Source organism: Tachyglossus aculeatus, chromosome 7 (assembly GCF_015852505.1).
Source record: "Tachyglossus aculeatus isolate mTacAcu1 chromosome 7, mTacAcu1.pri, whole genome shotgun sequence".
NCBI lineage: Eukaryota > Metazoa > Chordata > Mammalia > Monotremata > Tachyglossidae > Tachyglossus > Tachyglossus aculeatus.
Window position 1 is genome coordinate 55,260,492 of NC_052072.1, and position 7,710 is coordinate 55,268,201.

At 41.7% G+C, this 7,710-nt stretch overlaps 1 non-coding gene across 1 annotated transcript; it reads right to left on the reverse strand.

The window, feature by feature from the left end:
• Positions 1-7,369: 7,369 nt before the first annotated feature.
• On the reverse strand, positions 7,370-7,507 carry LOC119931210. The gene has a single exon (XR_005452065.1). It is a non-coding gene; the product is annotated as a small nucleolar RNA SNORA7 (small nucleolar RNA).
• Between the last annotated feature and the right edge of the window lie 203 nt (positions 7,508-7,710).

Genomic DNA, 7,710 nt, shown 5'->3' on the forward strand with positions numbered 1-7,710 from the left:
TGGCAGAGCTGGGATTAAAACCCATGTCCTCTAACTCCCATGCCTGTGCTTTTTCCAAAAAGCCACGCGGCTTACAATCTAGTACAGGAAACAGGTCTTTTAAATCCAAACAACCTACATTTTAACAGGGAAACCTCAGTATATACTGCATTATTTTAATGCCTGTCTCCCCATCTGGACTGTAAGGTCCTTGTAGGCAGGGAACATGCCTACCAACTGTTATATTGAACTCTGCTAAGTACACTCCCCTGCACATGGAAAGTGCTCAATAAATACCATTAATTGACTGAAAAATCCAGATCACAGGCACAGTTCTTTCACTCAGTTCTGTGAAGACCAATAGTTGCTATTCCAAAGGTCCACAGAAGAAATTGCTTTTATTTTTTAATGGTATTTTTAAGCACATAATAATAATAATAATAATAATGATATTGGCATTTGTTAAGTGCTTAATATGTGCCGGGCACTGTACTAAGTGCTGGGGTGGGCACAAGCAAATTGGGTTGGACGCAGTCCCTGTCCCCCTTGGGGCTCACAGTCTCAATCCCCAGTTTGCAAATGAGGCAACTAAGGCACAGAGAAGTGAAGTGACTTTCCCAAGATCACACAGTGGACAATTGGCAGAGCCGGAGTTAGAATGTCCTTCCATCCTAATGCTCTGTCTTCCACAGACAAAGCTACTGCTGCTGCTACTGCTACTGAAGCTATGACTGAAGGATAGGGACCGTCTCTACATGTTGCCGACTTGTACTTCCCAAGCGCTTAGTACAGTGCTCTGCACACAGTAAGCACTCAATAAATATGATTGAATGAATGAATGCTGCATCTGTATTTAAGAGAGTTTAGAAGAGTATTCTTTATTAGTAAGGCTAATGAGCAAATCAGAACTGAATATGGCTGCTTGGATCTGCTGATGTGGCCTTCGGGGTAGGCAAATAACAGGGAGAGAGCAAGGGAGCAGGGGCAGAAATCAAACAATCAATCATTCAATAGCATTACTTGAGTGCTTACTCTGTGCACAGCCCAGCACTGTACTAAGTGCTTGGGAGAGTATAATATAACAGAATTAGCAGACACATTCCCTACCCATAATGTGCTTACAAGCCTCCTTCTCACAGCCAAATTGTTGCATGGCCTTACTCTACTGAAGAGCTGCCACATCTTAGCTGTTTCTGAGTGACACATTAAGTAGAAACAAGAAGTGGATTCCCACCTACCTACAAATGTAACTAGCCTCTTTAATGTGTAACTTTCTGTATTTTCACGTACTCCATTCTGCATGCTCTGTGCTTATGATCAATACCAATTGACCGCTGATGCAAAGACAAAATTCTCAGTAGAGATAGGAATAAATCCACTCAAATTATGAAATACAATATTCTTAACCCCCGAGAGGTCCATTCGTTAACTCTCACTGATGGTAGAGAACATATACTGTGTCAGATACCTACAGGCAAAAAAAAAAAAATGAAGTGAACAGGGAACAAAACTGGCATTTAAGCAGAGAAATTGCACCACTGCACCTGTCATGGCCCTGGGACCTAGCCAGGGGCAAAGTTAGGCTTTGGGGCTCAAAGTGGGGTTGATGGAGGCCGGGGGGTGGGGAGGGCTGGGTTTCCCCTAGAAGAAAGGTTGTAGGTTCAGATGGCTTAGGACTGAAGTACAAATTACTGTGTATTACTGACGTATGCCTGTCTGGTATCTATGAGAGTAATCAACCACTTGATTTGTACATCAATCCTCATTATGGGCAGGAAGTGTGTCTCCTAACATGGTTGTATGGTACTCTCCCAAGCATTTAATACAGTACTCTGCACAAAGTGCTCAATAAATACCATTTATCAAGCAATTGATTGATCAATACCAGAGTAGAATGGGGAAGGGACAGAATATGAAACTCAAGGAAAAAATTAGTAGCTCTGGAGAACATAAGTAGAACTTGAGATTGAAAGAAATGACTAAAAATGAGGATGTGGGTTTATCTGGGGATTTCAATTACCCACCCTCTCTCTGTCTTTCCCTACCACAGACAGTCATGCACAGGGTAGCAAACATTTTTCTCATATCTCTCATGTGCCATTTTTCCACCCTGTATTTGCTGCTGCTATTAAATCTTTCAATATGTTTGACAGCCGCTAGAGTGTCTTAAGCATATTTCAGTCTGGGCCATTACATCTCTAGGTCTCCAGATTCTGCTACTTTCAAAGACATCCTATTTCTCTGCTAAAATGATGCACAACATTACTCTGATAAAGAGCTGCTGCTTCGTGGCTCAGAAGTTGCTGTCACTGAGTAGTAGATGAACTGCTCCTCCAGTTCAAATACTCTGTAAAGCTATTGGAGGAAAGGCACGATGGAAATGTAAGGTACTCTTATTATCCCAGTTGATTGTCATAAAAACACCTCATCTCTCCTGACGGTTTTCCATCCCGTGGATGTTAAGCCACCAACTGTAGTTTTTTTTGCTTTTTTTAAATTACACCTAAGTGCTTACAATGTGCCAGGCACTGTTGGCCATGATTTTAAGACTGAGGAGAAAAGTTCACTGGTGTCACTTTCCCAGGTGGAATTTTGATGATTGCAGAGACAACCCACTTTGAAATTTTGCTGCAGCTCTAACACCTCAAGGCTTGGGGCCCAGGATGATGGGAGGTATGCTTTCTATGAGGAGAATGGATTGTCATCTCCTAACGAATAAATTCCAGTCTGGATAGAGGATCACAATCCACAAGTTTTTCAGCTGCATAACATGTATCTTATTGCTGTCTGTTCAGGCCAGAAGGCAGTCTTCGACAGAGCTTTCTAATACTAAGCCAAATTAGGGCAAGACTGAGCAGTGCTTCTTTGTTGCTGTTTCTTTGTATCATGAGGTGGACTTCATGGTGACTGTAAGCTTTATGTGGGCAGAGAGCATGTTTACTAACTCTGTTTTATTCTCCCGAGCGCTTGGTACAGTGCTCTGCACCAAGTAAGTGCTCCATGAATACCACTGATGATGGTGATGGTGACAATTTCATGCAAGGAAAGGTGAAGCTGGAAAAGGTCCCTCCAAGCACTGTTTAAGATTCTAGACTGTAAGCTCATTGTGGGCAGGGAATGTAACTGTTTATTGTTGAATGTACTCTCCTGAGTGCTTAGTACAGTGCTCTGCTCACAGTAAGCGCTCAATAAATACGATTGAATGAATAACTTTACTCCATGGTGCATGGAACTCTCTCCCCCTCCATAAACACCAGACCACCACTCTCCCCACCTTCAAAGCATGAATCCTCCAAGAGGCCTTTCCTGATTAAGCTGTTTGTTGTCCCCCAAATCCCTCTCCCTGCTGCATCTTCTATACACTTGGATTTATACTATTTGACATGATCTCACCACACCCTCAGTGCCACAGCACTTACATACATATCCATAATTTATTTATATTACAGTCTGTCTCTCGCTCTAGGCTGTTGGCTCACTGTGAGCAGGGAACGTGTCTACCAACTCTACTGTTCTGTTCTTGCCTAAGTATTTAGTACAGTGCTCTGCACACAGTAACCACTCAAGAAATGCCATTGATTGATTTATTTCCTATTTCACTCATGGCCTAAATAAGGCTTTCATTTCAGGACCCAAGCCTTAGAAAGAGGTCAACTTTTCACTAAAGAAATGAAACAAGGAATTCAGGCATTCATGCATTCAGTCTTCACAGTTCTCTGAAGGAAGAAAGCTAATGAAAGACCAGTTGGTATTCTAGGCTATTCAGGGCGACCATTCTCAATCTTCTAGAAATACTTGAAGAAGATTTGGAACACAAATTTTTGTGGATTGATATACTAATTATGGTATTCACTAAGCATTTACAGTGGACCATAGCACTGTGCTAGTGCTGGACAAAGTACAAGCTAATCAAATTGGGTACGGTCCCTGTTCCACCCAGGACTCACAGTCTAAGAAGGAGGATGAGTAGATATTTTATTCCCATTTTACAGATGTGAAAACTAAGGTCCAGTGAGGTTAAACAACTTGTCCTAGGTCATATAGCAGGCCAGTGGCAGAGTTGGGATTAAACCTGTGTTTTCTGACTCCTGGTCCTGTGCACTTTTCACTAAATTACATGTATGCATTATGGATCAGAAGTAAGATTTCCATTCAGATTTTCTGTGGCATTTGTTGAGTGCTTACTATGCGTCAAGCACTGAGGTTCTAAGTGCTGGGGTAGATACAAGTTAATCAGACCAGATATAGTTCCTGTCCCACATGGGCCTCTCAGTCTAAGTAGAAGGGAGAACAGGTATTGAATCCCCATTTTGCAGTTGAGGAACAGAAGGACAGAAAAGGTAAGTGACTTGTCCAAGGTCATACAGTAGGCAACTGGCAGAGCTGGGATTAAAACCCATGTCCTCTGGCTCCCAGCCTGTTCTTTATCCACTGGGCCACACTGCTTCCAATCACATCACATCAGTGGTCTTGCAGGAATTCCTAAACTAGTTTGCATGTGGAAATACTCTGCTCTTAATACCAATCAGTGGTATTATTTATTAAGTGCTTACCATATGCAGAGCACTGTACTAAACACTTGGGACAGTACAATACAATAGAACTGGTTGACACAATTCCTGCCCACAAAGACCTTAGAGTTCAGATCTCATTCCACTTTCCAAATACCGCTCTTGCAAAACTCTAATTGCTTACAGGAGATGGAAAGTAATTTACATTTTGCTCACTAGATGAGACACTCCTCCCCTTGAAAGAGGTATCCTCTCCCTCTTTTCTTTTGCCTTTTCAAAGTACCATAGGTGAGAGAATAGTATTTATGTAAAGATTACACAGAAGAGCCTGAAGTTTTTTGGCATCATCCAATTCATGTGTAAAAGAGAACAGCCAAGAACCTAGCTAAAAAGAAAAAAAAGATATTTCTCAATATATAACCTGGGCCTTGAATAGATTCAGAACACATTTGAGCATTAAATGGAAAAGCAAAATAAAAAAACCAAAGAATTAATTTGAATAATTTGAAGAAATTGTGAACATTATCCACAGGGGTCTAATATGGTTTAAACAATTTTCATGCTAGCACATTGGTTTCTTTAATGAGATTGCTTGAAATTAAAGAGAGATCTGAAATGTGTCTGACAGGCGCTTTGGGACTGATTTACATTAAAAAAAAAAACAAATGGTATTTGTTCAGCACTTACTGTGTGCTAGGCACTGTACTAAGTGTTGGGGTAGATATAAGATAATCAGTTTAGACACAGTCAATGTCCCTTATGGGGCTCACAGCTTTAATCCCCACTTTACAGATGAAGAAACTGAATCACAAAGAAGTTACATGACTTCCCCAAGGTCAGAGTGGTGGAGCTGGGATTAGAACCCAGGTCCTCTGCCTCCCAGGCCGGTACTCTATCTACTAGGCCACGCTGTCTCTCTGAAATTAATGTAGTCTGGGTGAATTACCAATACCTGTATCCAAACCCAGACTTGCTCCTTGAGTTGGGAAAGGACACTGGGGTCCAGAGAGGTTTTGGGATGGAAGAAAGTTTTAATTTGGGGGGTCAAGAAGGCATATATCTGTCCTCTGATAAGTAGCATAAATTCAACTAACCAAGAACAGCCATTGGCTATGCCCAACTTGGATATATTTGCCCATCCAGGCAGAAAAACACTATCTTCTATAGCTCCTGGAACTAAGGTGAAGAAGCTTCTGCCAAATTTTGATTTTGCCATTCAACTGACTTTGATCATTTTCATCCCTAAAGTCCTCCATAGTTTCTTAATGACCTTAGAATGCACTGAAACATGCTTTATGAATTATATCCTTTCTCTCCATATCACATTTAGTAATAGCTTTCAGTTTAGAGATGGGATCAGGACAGCGCAAAATTATGATATTGGCCAACTCATGTTATTTAGCAAAAAACATTTGAAACAAACCAGTGTTTTTTGGACATTTGGGAAATCCCTAGAGGCTTTGATAATCTTCTTTGGCTTCTCTCAGCTTGTTTTCACCAGGCTTTTTCTAGGTAAATTCTGGTTAGAGAAGGAGTACACTGGGCACATTTTCTCTGGAATGCTACTGCAAAGGTCATAAGGTTGCATCTGTGAATTGCACATTTTTGGGTTCAGAATGAACATTGACTTAGGTTTGGAACCCATTAAGAATACAGATCCCAGAGGAGAAAATGGGTTCAGAAAGCAGCTTGAAGCTGTTTGTTCCAGAGGTCTGCAGCTGCAGACCCTTCTCTTCAATCACTTGCTACTGTTCCAAAGTCATGAAACACATTCTGAACATGGTGTTCAGGGTAGCTGTCTCTCCAAAAAACATGGAAAACAAAAAGGGGGGATGCCCAGAGAACTTAGAATTGTGGACTCAAGGGAGCAAAAAAGTGTGCACATGAGCAACAAGATACGTGCCCGACTCATTTCAAGAGCCAGAAAAAAATTTCAGTAATTTTACAGTATATGTTGAAATTCCTAATGACTCCCAAATGTCACGTCTGGGCTTCATGACCTAGTAACAAGTTTTTTAAAAAAAAAAATTCATATCTCAGCATCATCTAGGTTCCATGCCTTCATGATATTATTTTATCAAAATATCTTGAATTGTTTAAATTTTCCAAAGAACTTGCATTTTATCACATTTGTGTCATGTAGTAGGGAAAGGAATATTATCACTATTTTGCAGATAAGGAAAGTCAGGCCCAGAAAGGGTATGTGATTTGCCACATGTCACACAGCAGGGTAGTAGCAGAACTGGGACTGGAAGCATTCTAGGTTCCAGGTCCATGTTCTTCTGATCAAACCATGCACCCACCAATATGCAAGAACAGAGCTGATCCTGGTAACCTCATTGGCCATGGAACAGATCTCAACCCTTCAAGGGCTCTCTGTGGTGGTAAACTGGAGAGGTGGTGGGGAAAATATAGGCAGAGTAAGCTAATTTCAGTTGTGGTTTTCTATTACTCTTATTGTTATTATTTTATTTAGAAAGCACTCTTCTAAATTCTGTGGTAGATACAAGTTAATCAGGTTGGACACAGCCCCACATGGCCTTTATTCTCCCTGATTTCCTCCAATCTAGCATCTCACCCCCTTCGCTCCACAGAAACTGCCCTCTAAAAGGTCACCAATGCTTTCTACTTTTTGCCAAACACAACATACTCTTGTTTTGTCTTTTGCTGTTGAGTCGTTTCCAAACCATTGTGACTCCATGGACATATATCTCCCAGATGCCCCACCTCCATCTGCAATCATTCTGGTAGTGTATCAGTAGAGTTTTCTTGGTAAAAATATGGAAGTGGTTTACCATGGCCTCCTTCCATGCAGTAAGCTTGAGCCTCCACCCTCGACTCTCTCCTATGCTGCTGCTGCCCAGCACAAGTGAGCTTTGACTTATAGCAGATTGCCTTCTACTCACTAGCCACTATACAAGCTAGGAATGAAATGGGTAGGCCTCTGTTTTACTCTCCCTCCCATAGCCAAGACTGGTAGAGTACTGGAAACTCTCCAGGTGCAATCCTGAAGGGATGGCAGACTCTACTCCATCCTAATCCTCCTCAACCACTTGGCTGCCTTCAACACTATGGACCACCCTCTTCTCCTGGAAACATAATCTAACCTTGTCTTCACTGACACTATCCTCTCCTGGTTCTCCTCCTATCTCTATGGCTGCTACTTCTTGGAGCTCCTCCTCTGCTCCTAACTGTGGGAGTCCCTCAAGGCCACATTCTG